This window comes from Anser cygnoides, chromosome 1 (genome assembly GCF_040182565.1).
Source record: "Anser cygnoides isolate HZ-2024a breed goose chromosome 1, Taihu_goose_T2T_genome, whole genome shotgun sequence".
Lineage (NCBI taxonomy): Eukaryota > Metazoa > Chordata > Aves > Anseriformes > Anatidae > Anser > Anser cygnoides.
The window spans coordinates 27556430-27567557 of NC_089873.1; the positions used below are offsets into that span (position 1 = coordinate 27556430).

Below are 11128 nucleotides of genomic sequence, written 5' to 3' on the forward strand. Positions count from 1 at the left end.
TCGTCTTGGGCGGAGGAGTCATTTAAAAATGAGTCATCGGGGCTGCGGGGGTGACGAGGGGAGGGGAGCACCTGTCTGTCGTAGGAGGATGGGCTGAGGGAGCCGGGGCTGGTTAGCCTGGGAAAGAGGAGACCGAGGGGAGACCTCATCAGTGTGTACAAATACCTGAGGGGAGGGCGTCAACAGGATGGAGCCGGTCTCCTTTCAGTTGTGCCCAGTGAGAGGCAACGGGCACAAACTGAAGCACAGGAGGTTCTGGCTGAATATGAGGGGGCACTTTACTGTGAGGTGGCAGAGCACTGGAACAGGTTGCCCAGAGAGGCTGTGGAGTCTCCTCTGGAGATACTCAAAACCCACCCGGATGCCATCCTGTGCAACGTGCTCTAGGTGATCCTGCTCAGCAGGGGGGTTGGACTACATGATCTCCACAGGTCCCTTCCAACCTCAGCCATTCTGTGATTCTGTGAAAAAAGGGCACTGCAAATTGGGATGGGCTGAAGCAACAATGGGATGGGCTTCAGCAGGGGGACAGCTGGACCAGATGTCCTTGGAGGTCTTTTCCAACCTTAATGATTCTATGATCCCCTGGGTGACATGCCCGCTGCAGGCCGGTGTGTGTTGCAGCTTGGGGCGGCGGAGCTACAAATTCAGGTGGGGGCAGAATTTTCAGAATAATTTTTTTGGAAAGCCATGAAATTTGATGGAAGAGAGCTCAGAAAGTTCAGTTTAATGCCACCAGCGAAGACAAAATGGATGGTGTGAAAGGTTTGGTACTGCAGAAGACTATGTAGAAAAGGTATGCAGTCAACCAAAGGGAACAGGAAAATAATTAGATGGGAATTTCTTAAGAGTAAGAAAACCTGAGTATCTTCCAGCTGCACAGAATTGCAGGCACACGGAGGGACATTTTAGATAACTGCTTTTAGGAACTACTTGGAAGAAGACATGGTAGAAGTTGAGAGGAAAACTGTAACAGAGGAAAGATAACATTACCAAGCTCCAAATGGTTGAGCCAGTGAAATTCTGTCTTCATCTGACAGCAAACAAGAACAGATGCCTAGGAGAATGGTGAAAGAACAAGGCTATGTGCGCTGGTACCAGTGGGAATGCTTCCACACCTCCTGTCAGACGCAGCTCAGAATATAGTCCTCCTCAGTGATTTCCTTCTAACAGAGATTGCCAAACTATTATTCAAGGGTCAGGTAGCAAGTAGGAGGATTTGTTTTCTTCCAGGAGAAAAGTTAGACTGGGAAAAACAGCAGGAGAAGATGCTTTAGCAATGCACGATCCATTCTAGCAACAGGGAAGAAGTGGCAGACTCCATTTTGTAGAACCTGAAAAGCTGTAGAGGCTGAAAAAGGAAACCAAAGGCCAAGGAGAGTCAGATGATCTTGTTGAGATATCCTTTCTGTTCCTCGATTAAAACTAGAAAAGTGATGGTTTTAGCCAAGTACAGTGTTTGGGTTTTGTGGAACACTGGGATAAAGACTGAATAAAATTTGGGTGTCTATAGGCTCCATCTTATTAATAGGGATGCCAATTTCCTGGGTGATGTATCAGGGTAATTTCCTGCCCTGACAGCAAGAGCACTTGAAGTAATAACCTGAATGTCCTCATACCACATTCTAAAAAATGACAACCCTGAAGCACTATGAGATAAATCCAAGCATTACATTATTTGTAAGGGGTACATCTTCCAGTTTACTGTGTAGTTATGGTAGAAAACCAAAATAAGTAAGACAATTTGGAGCTTGAGAAAAATGACATGATTACTACTGCTACGTTAGTCAGTTAGTCTTGTGACTAGGATGTTGGAATTGATGGTTAGACCTTGTTCCTCAGAACTGAAAAGGTAAAAGGGTGAGTATGTTATGCCAGAGTGAGCATTAGCTGTTACAAAGTTGGAGTTCTGGAAGAATAAGATGATTATTTATAATATAAAGTTGTTACTCATTAAATGAAATATGATCTACCATGGACCACTCAATCTTGTTAAGAGAATAAGGTGAACTTCTTAAAGGTCTATTCCTAATGTATGGGAAGAGTAAAGCTTCTAACATTACTTCAAAATGAAGGAGGTATGGTGGAAGGATTATACATCCAGTGATAACTCTTTGATAAAATCTTTAAAATGTGGCTTCTTAATGTCAACCACAGTGTATTTCACCCAAGCTATGATGGACAAGTAAAAGCTGATCATTGACTGGAAAATTCACAGATAAATATAAGTCGATCACGATTAGTGGTATGAGTGTAGTCAGCTTCTAGCCAAAGGATCTTGTTACGCTCTAAGGTTCATCCACGTCTGTCGTTCTTGCATGAGAAGCCATACACAATGATTTATGCTGCCATATGTGGTATAGCAAAATATTCCCAATATGTGTAGAATTTGATAAGGCTATCATTCTAGATGTCCTAACAGTACTGTTGCATAGAAATGAAAGAAGGTGATACTGGAGAAGAAGTTGTTGCAGGTCAAATGGATACTGGAAAATTACAATGCCACTGAAAATCAGTATATAAACAAAGAATGAAAATGAAAAAGTCAATATGATGAATGTACAAGTTGGACAACTTGGCTGATTTGGGAAATTGGAAGAGAGATTTAAAAATACCTGTAGCCATTGACAACAAAGATAATGGACAACATTTTATTCATGTCAGGAACAAAATAAAGGACAAACAAACCTTGTATTTGATTAGGCCATTGCTAGCGGCAAAGCAGTGAAATGTAGAGCAGGAAAGGTATGTCTCAAGGTAGTTTTGTTTGGGAGAATCTCATGTATGTTATTTGGAGTAAATAACTAAAGTTAATGGTCTGTAGCAGGGGAAAACATTGCACAACATTTAGCTTCACGCAACTGGAATTCGTAATTTCCACCCAGGAGTCTTAAGAGTAACCAGCTGAGAAAGTCTGCGTTGATTTTTAACAAACCTTGGGATTTGCCAACTACTTGGATATTGCCAAGGAAATTGCTTTATTTAAAATGTAAAAAGAGAAAGTAGATCTTGGCAGATAAACATGAACAATTTTCTCATTAGATGCTATATCTAGCTTTGGTTTTACCATGTTTACACAAGGTTTTTATTGAAATTGCTGAAATTTGCCATGATGAAATGAATGATTCAGAGAAGGACTGTGTAGTCATCATAGATATTAGTGGGAGCCTTCTGCATACAACCATAGCAGGTGTTTTACTGTGACCTTAGGACTTAATGGGAAATGAATAATCAGAATGAAGTGGAAATAAGTACTGCTCTTGCCTTATGACTCAGTGTTTTGGAATGGTTGTGTGTCTTTTCAGGAAGAATATGGACATTTCAGAGGGAATTTAAAGGAGAACTAAAAATAAATCTGAAGATGCAGAACAAATGTCAGGATGGTAGGCTTAAGGATGCCAAGATTAAGAAGTGGTTTAGGAAATGTCTCCTCAGTGAGTGACTGCAGTATAAAGCAGTGATACCTGCATTAGTTTGCAATTTATCTGCATCTTATCTGAAGTCGTACCTCTTTACCTACTGTTCGAAATTCAGCAAAGCCAATTCAACCAGTAGCTCTTCTTATGCTATGAAGTTCATGAACATTAGCTTTCTGCTGTGCCAGTGTCTCTACACATTGATCAAGGGTTAATTTGCATTTCAGTTACATACGGACCAATAAAACATCCTAGTGCTAACTAGCTACCCCATGTTGTAGGAAATGTTTGGTCCACTACATGAAGCTCACTGCGGGCTACCAGCTCTGTCTGATGAGCAGTGTGTTTCACTAATGCAAAAGAGAAAGACAAATTAATCTAAAATAAAATAATAGAAAATTAAACGCAGGTGTTGAGTTCTACTTCGTCTAATCAGATACGACAGAGCTACCAATCAAGTACCTTGCTAATTTGCTGTACTGCTTCTGTCATTTCGTTTGGTGCTGACTCTGTAGAGCCCCCGGCCCTTGCTTGGAACCGGGAGGAAGAAGAGCACGGCAATCCTTCCTGCGGGGTCTCTCTGCTGGGCCATCAAAATGGCTTGAGACAGTTTCTGTGCTAGAGCAATCCTGAAGAAGTGTGCTCAGTGCCTACCTGTTTAATCTGGAGAATGTTTCCTGGTCAAGGTGGACTTGGCCTCGCTCCAAGACCTGCTCCATGGCACTGCCAGGAGCGGGACCAGGCCGGGGTGGAGGGCTGTGTCCCTGCTGCCCGCCCCCTTCCATGGGAAGCAGCTCCCTTCATCCTGATGCCTCTTGATATAAATCCTCACATTCCCGTGGGGTGGCGGGAGGCTTACTCCGATCCCTGAAGTTGCCAAATACATATCAGATATCAGGGCCCTGGGAACTGCCTGCCAGTTTCTGTCCGTATTTTGAGGGGTGTTTGGTGTTTGCAGACTTCCCAATTCACTCTCTGTACCTTACAGAACCTTAACAGCAAAAGCAAATAGGTTTTGTCTAGAAAAGGCAAATATTAAATCTTTACAACAGTGAAGGGAAGAAAGCTATGACAGGAAGAAAGCTGTTACCAAGAGCAACTTTAGAGCAAACTTTAGGCTGAGCTTCCTTCTTAGACAACACAGCCTTTTAGGCCACAACAGGCATTGTAGTGAATGGCTCAGTAGCCCTTCGCCTTCTGTGGCTCTCCCTTTTCTGTTGATACCCGAGAATTTACTGTCCTTTGGTTTCTTTGCTCAGGAAGTTCATGGTCTTCCCTCTTTCTATGATGTTTTCAAGATTGTCAAAACACTCTTGTTTCACAACCATAATATTTATACTACGGCTCATTTAATTTTGCATCATATTCTATGCTAATGACTATGCATGTCATAATTATTTGGATGACAGACTTAATCTTTAGAGCGGATTTTTTTGGACAGTTTTAGGGGCTGATATTACCATTACATTCAGATCTCATCCACGCTTCTTCTGTGACTTCCTACTCTGCTTCTATTCTTGGGAGCTTTCTCGGCTTCTTTCTCCACCCCACCCCTCCAGGAATAGTCAGCTGTATATCTTGCCTTATGCAATTCAAATTCACAGTCTTGCATTTGCCTTTCTTTTGACATGTGTCCATGTTTTAGAAATCAGATACCCATGTTGTTTCTTAGCTTAGAGGTCAGTAGTTTTCTTCCCTGGTTGCAACAAGACTTAGTTATCCCATAAATTGAGGCGTGTAGAAGCAGAGAGACTCAGTCAGAGTGGGCTTATGTATCTGTGATACAGAATTTATATTCAGGAATAGGAGTGCGCAAAGGTAGGGTGAAAAAGAGCAGATGTTGAGCGTTTAGAAGGAAGGTAACCAAAGGAAGGATATATAGCTATGTCTTTGTTAGCTGCTGCTTCTGCTTCAGTGGAGATAAGGAGGCTGCAGGTCTTTGAAGGCAGGCTCAGCAGGCAATAGTGGCAGCAGCATCTGCAAAGAGCTGAAGGCAACAAAAAGATGATAAGGATGAAGTGCTGCATGCTAAAATATCTACTTTTGGTTCTAGACAGTCCCAAGCTATCTTTTGGAAGGAGAAATATTTATATAATCCAAATTATGTACAGATTTTCAGAGGTGCCAAAATATTTCATGCTCTACTGATTCTGCAGCCTGTAATCTTCACATATGGGGTATGTGTCTGTAGGTTTCTCCTAACATGTTTGTTATCTTTGCTATTTTAGTATGTTAAAAGCTACAGTGTTAGCTTTTAAAGTCTTGTCTCTACTTGCCCACTTTTATTCTTCACCTGCCCTTTGACTGTTCGAGTGTGTTGTTTGATAAAGGTGTCAGACTTGCAAAAAGCACATCCAAAATTCTCTGATGACAAGAACCCTGATTTCCCGCTGAAGAGTAGAAATGGAGGAGCACTGTTGAGCACAGAAGATTATTGGCTGCTTATAAAAAAAATTTCATTACAGAATATCTTCTCTCAATGCTAATTTATTTAATTACGATGCAATATAAGGAACTACAGTGAAGTAAAATGGCGTTCTAAAAGTATTCTTAAAGTTAGTGGTGCTTGATGGTCTGCCTGTACCAATCAATTTGAGCAGTTAAAATTACAGCACCAAAGTTTTCAGGAAAAATTAGCACCTACTGTCCTTCCTTCCTTCCTTCCTTCCTTCCTTCCTTCCTTCCTTCCTTCCTTCCTTTCTCTTTCTTTCTTTCCTTTTCTTTCTTTTTCTTTCTTTCTTTCTTTCTTTCTTTCTTTCTTTCTTTCTTTCTTTCTTTCTTTCTTTCTTTCTTTCTTTCTTTCTTTCTTTCTTTCTTTCTTTCTTTCTTTCTTTTCCTCTTTCCTCTTTCCTCTTTCCTCTTTCCTCTTTCCTCTTTCCTCTTTCCTCTTTCCTCTTTCCTCTTTTTTTCTTTCTAGCATTGTTTGCAGTGTCTGTGGAAAAGCTTGCTAACTTAAACATCAGTCTGTGCAACAGTGTTAAATGTTTTTAAATAAATTGTATCATAGCCACGTGCTTTGACGGAGCTTTGGAAAGAAGAATGTTAGCATGTGTGTTTTACAGCCTGTTTTTCAAAGATACATAAATTAGCTGTGTACGGTTATGTGCACAGTTATATGTACAGTTAGCGGGTTTTGAGAAGAACATTGACAAAATGCAAAAGGTTCAGAGAATAATCAGGGACTGGAAAATGTGAGCAATTCAATCTGGTTAGTTTATCAGCAAAAAAAGTGTGGGTATTTGTGAGTTTTATGAGATCAGAAGGAAGTCTTAGTACAGGAGAGTATTACGTGACCAGAAGTTAAAACAGGGCAGATTCAGACTACAAATAAACATAGGTTTTCGTTGTCAGAGCAGTTGTTTATTGGGACAATTTAACCAGGACAGCAGCCCTGGCACTACCAATTTTAAAGTAGAGATTGAATGTTTTTCTAAAAGATATATTCTACAGTTCAGTGAGGAATTAAAGAGCCAATGGCCTATGTTGCAATAGATGGTAGTAGGGAATATCCAGAAGCAATCCCCTGTGATGTTGTAGGGCATGATTCCATTAACCATTTTGCAGGTTTTCCTGCTCAGCAACTGAAACTCCAGGGAGAATGGAAGTGGCTCCATGAACGAGCCGAAGAAGAGAGAGCACAGCTGGAGCACAATGAACTCGATTCAGCGAGGACGGAGCGCAGAAGGGAGTGAAGGAAAAGCAAGAGGGAAATTCCTGAGGTTGGAACGGGTATGAATGGACCAGGAAAAACTGGGGCCAGATATAAAGTCTGTGAATATGAGAGCTTTTAAAATGGGATTATTTGGAGAGTATTTTCAGTGCTTAACTTGTAAACGTGTGAGTCTGAGCTGTTGACCCTGAGCTCCCATTACATCAACGGGGAGAAATAAGCACTCCAAGGGTGAGTTTCATCTGACCTAGTTAAGATGTCTGTTTTAGGATAAGATTATTGGCTGTAATGAAGTGGCTAGTTCAGACCCAGCTGTCTAAATATCAGATCCCTGTGTTATGACAGCCAAATCCCCTTTCAGTGTTAAAAGATCAAAGGGCAGGAAGGTGATGGACCAAGGAAGGGGGACGTGGGTTGAGGGAAAAACATAGTGGACAGCTGAAGTTACAAGGCTAATGGAAGGGAGAAAGGACGACACTTGAATTCAACATTGCTTTGTGCTCCTCGGGGAGCTCATACTCTGGCAGGTAAATCCCATACTTTTCCATGGAGGACTTTATACCAAGGGAGCTGTATTTCTGTACTGTCTCTAGTGTAACTCCTACTCGGACATCAGGAATACTGTACCAGTAGCTATGGAAAATACAGAGGCAAATCAGTATTAGGATTAGCAAAGGCCAAGGATGGGGGGGCGGGATTAGGAGGTGGGAGAATCATCAAAGTATAAGGGTTTCTGCATCCCGTAATGGATGAAGAGGACCTTTAAAGTAATTGTGCACATAAAGATATCTCTGACGCTTCTCAATCCTGAATCAGTCTAACTCTTCTTTGGTGTACAGCATTTGTTTGCCTTTGCTCTGTACCAGGAAGGTTGGGAAGAGAAGAGAGGACCAGCAGAAAGCAGCAATGGTACTAGGACAAAGCAAATAAAGGTGAAGAAAGCAACGGAGCTGGAGCATTGCTCTCCCCAGCCATTGACTTCTTATAGGACTAGGGTAGCCAAGAGTTTTTGAAGAGCTCCATGAGAAAGCACACAAATTCTTTTCCTTCCCTCTCACTGAGCCTGGTTCCTGTTTATATTTTTAATTATTCCCTTCTGAAAAAGGAAAGTATAGTTTTCTAGATGGATTTATTTATAAGGGGACATTGTTTGGTGATTTTATTTTTCAACAGGAAATGTCTAATGTGCTGATTTGTGTAATGAAGTTGAGATTCACTGGAGGAGTCCAAATTCCTTTTTCTTTTGCTCTCTATGGAAGTGAATTTCTTATGAAGATAAAATCTCAGTAAAGATAAACCATACAAGCAGATGTGACTGAAGGGCTGAGAATTTCTTTGCCTATCTAGAGAAAAATGGCTCAGGAGCAATGTTACTTCATGCTGCACAATGGCATGGGGCCTTTATTTTTGATTTTATGTCACATATGAGAAGAAACAGTATAAAGAGGTGGTAGGATTTTTAAGTAAAGAAATGTAATTGTATTTTTGGTAGTTTGGCCCCTGGATGATTCCTGAAATTAGTACTTGAGTATACTTGCTTCTGACCTCAGTAAAAGTTCTGGATGGTAAATACTTCTGGAAGTCAGGACAGTGTCCAAAAATTGATGTGGGAATGAAACTTCAGTCATCTGCTTTTAAAACAGGGTTTGCAATATCAGAAGTAACTTGTGATTCTGATTCACTCATTTTGAGATGCCATTATGCTTCCAATAAGAGGCATTATTCAATCATTGGTGACAAAGGGTGTCTTTACAGGACACCCTCAATTGCAGAGACAAAGTCATTATTAGAAAAGATAACCCTTTCGTTTCAGGGTTAGTAACTTCTTAGTTGGACAAGAATATTTCTGACTCAGGATATAACGGTGTTAATATTTTGAAACTCATGTTTTTGTTCTTTTAGTGTTTGCTGTGTTCCAGAAGCTGCTTTAGATAGTCAGTGTGTGTGTAAATAGGACGAGGCCTGCACTGACACTGGGTGAGCAGAAGAAGGCTGTAATACCCTAGTCTCTCCAGGTGACTAATGGCTGAATGAACTGCTAGCAGAAAATGCAGCCAACATGCAGTCCAGTTCAGAGTAGCTTCAGATGAGTGTCTGCTGCCCAGCTGGCTCTTCCACACTTCACACACTATTGCATGTTACCGACTGAGTGGACTTGTGAAATGTAAATGGCCTATTTCTATTCTATTTAAAAATCAGGCATTTCTTCTGATAGTGAGAATAGGTCTGATGTGAACCGGAATTGCAGTAGGTTGCAATAAGGATCCCACGAAAGGCACAGAGATCCCAACAAAGAAGGTCTGTCAGGTTACAAATCCCAGCAGCTCAGATCAGCTTTCTTTTCTTTGTTTCAGTATGAACTTCCAAATAAATGGGATCTGAGGTTCGTCAAAGTCTGTAACATTCAGTCTTGCAGGAAAACAAATTTTGGAAAAAAGAAAAAAGAAAAAATTTCCATCTCTCATGTTTTATATAGCTCCTAGCACCAGGCATCTGCTCACTTTCTGTCAAAGTACATACACTGTGGAAAGGCAGACCATCAAATAGAGACATAGATTTCATCTCATCTGGTAAAGAATACATTTAATGTAAGAACTTGATACAAAAATGTATTTTGTAAATGAGATGCACCTACCACGAGAACGGTTTGCTCTCTGATACAGTTAGAGTAGAACCACTGTCTGCTAACGTAAACGACTCTTCTCAGTGTCTTGTCAGTTATCCCAGTCAGTTAAAAACCAGAAGATTCCTTAAAAGCTATTGCTGTGTTGTGTATTGACAAAACCACATTACTTTATTAACGTATTTTTCTTTGTCAGCACAGTTTTTTGGAAGACAGAGGCAGATGGTGGTGTAAGTTGCCTATAGTGGTCCTGTAAACGCTTCTCCACAGAACTCACCTATGTCCTTAGAACACAAGATCTGCTTAGTTGGGACATCTGTCATCTCTCATCTGTACACAGGGATGCCATGAAACCACCTCGTGAGTAAAAGCAACTCTGAGGATGTTATCTTACCATTCTCCTTTACCCAAAGTACTCTTATACATGGCTATAATAATGGCATTGTTCTCGGTTTTCTGGTGCTCTGGAAATTAGGAGGTCTCTGTCTGACCACAAAGAGCCAGGATTTCACCCACTTGCATTCTGAAGTTGATGGTGGCCATGGGCTATTTGGGGCAAGACGAAATGATCAGAAATCAAGGGAGGAGGTTACAGACAAAGGGGCAGTGTGTGTGCAGACAGGAATGCAAGTTTTACGTCTGTACATTGTCTCAAGTTAACATTCATCTTGTTTGACCTCAAAAAACATTTTCTTATTTTGAGGCCTCAATTTTACACTGAATTGAGATGTCTAATGGTACACAGGTCTACTGCAAAGAGCAAAATTAATATCACAAGCATAACAAAGCTGAATGTGGGAATTATCCGTCCTTGTATTTCATACTTGTTTTGTAGTCTGCTGTGAGTGGCTTCCTAGGCTACATATTGACAGCTCTTTATTCAACAGATTACACAGAAGAAAACTCCCCCAGAGGATTTCCACTATTGAGTATTTCTATGGCAAAAAGAATTTGTTAAGTTCATAATTCTGTCTATTCCTGAGAAGTTTGTAAAAAAGAGAAAAAATATGTTTGTTTGTTTGTTTTTGTTGCAATAACTTGAGACATAGGGATAGTCAATCCCATTCTCCCTGCATCTAAACATGGATGAAAGATGACTGACAGAAGCCTAATGCAAAACCAGAGGAAATGCATCCCACTGTAACGCCCCCCTGGACATAATCTTTTGGTTAAGGAGGACAACTCAAAACAAAAGTAACACAAAGATTAAAAGTCAGATTACACTGTTTTCATTTCTTCCTGTTCCGTAAATACATAGAGGAGTAAAACATTATGCTTACTCTGAGAAAAAAAAAATGCTGCCATTTTCCTCTTTCTGGCCCTGTAACAAGCATTTTATGTGAACTAATTGGGAATGGAAAATAATAAAACCAGAACTGTATTTTGGTAGTAATTAGTAACTCACTAAGGAATTTCGGT

At 40.6% G+C, this 11128-nt stretch overlaps 1 long non-coding RNA gene across 1 annotated transcript; it reads left to right on the forward strand.

Annotated features, from left to right (window-relative positions):
* Positions 1 to 6156: 6156 nt before the first annotated feature.
* LOC125180505 (uncharacterized) lies at positions 6157 to 10728 on the forward strand. Its single transcript, XR_007159078.2, has 3 exons — positions 6157 to 7145; positions 7926 to 8018; positions 8989 to 10728. It is a non-coding gene; the product is annotated as an uncharacterized lncRNA (long non-coding RNA).
* The last annotated feature ends 400 nt before the right edge of the window (positions 10729 to 11128 follow it).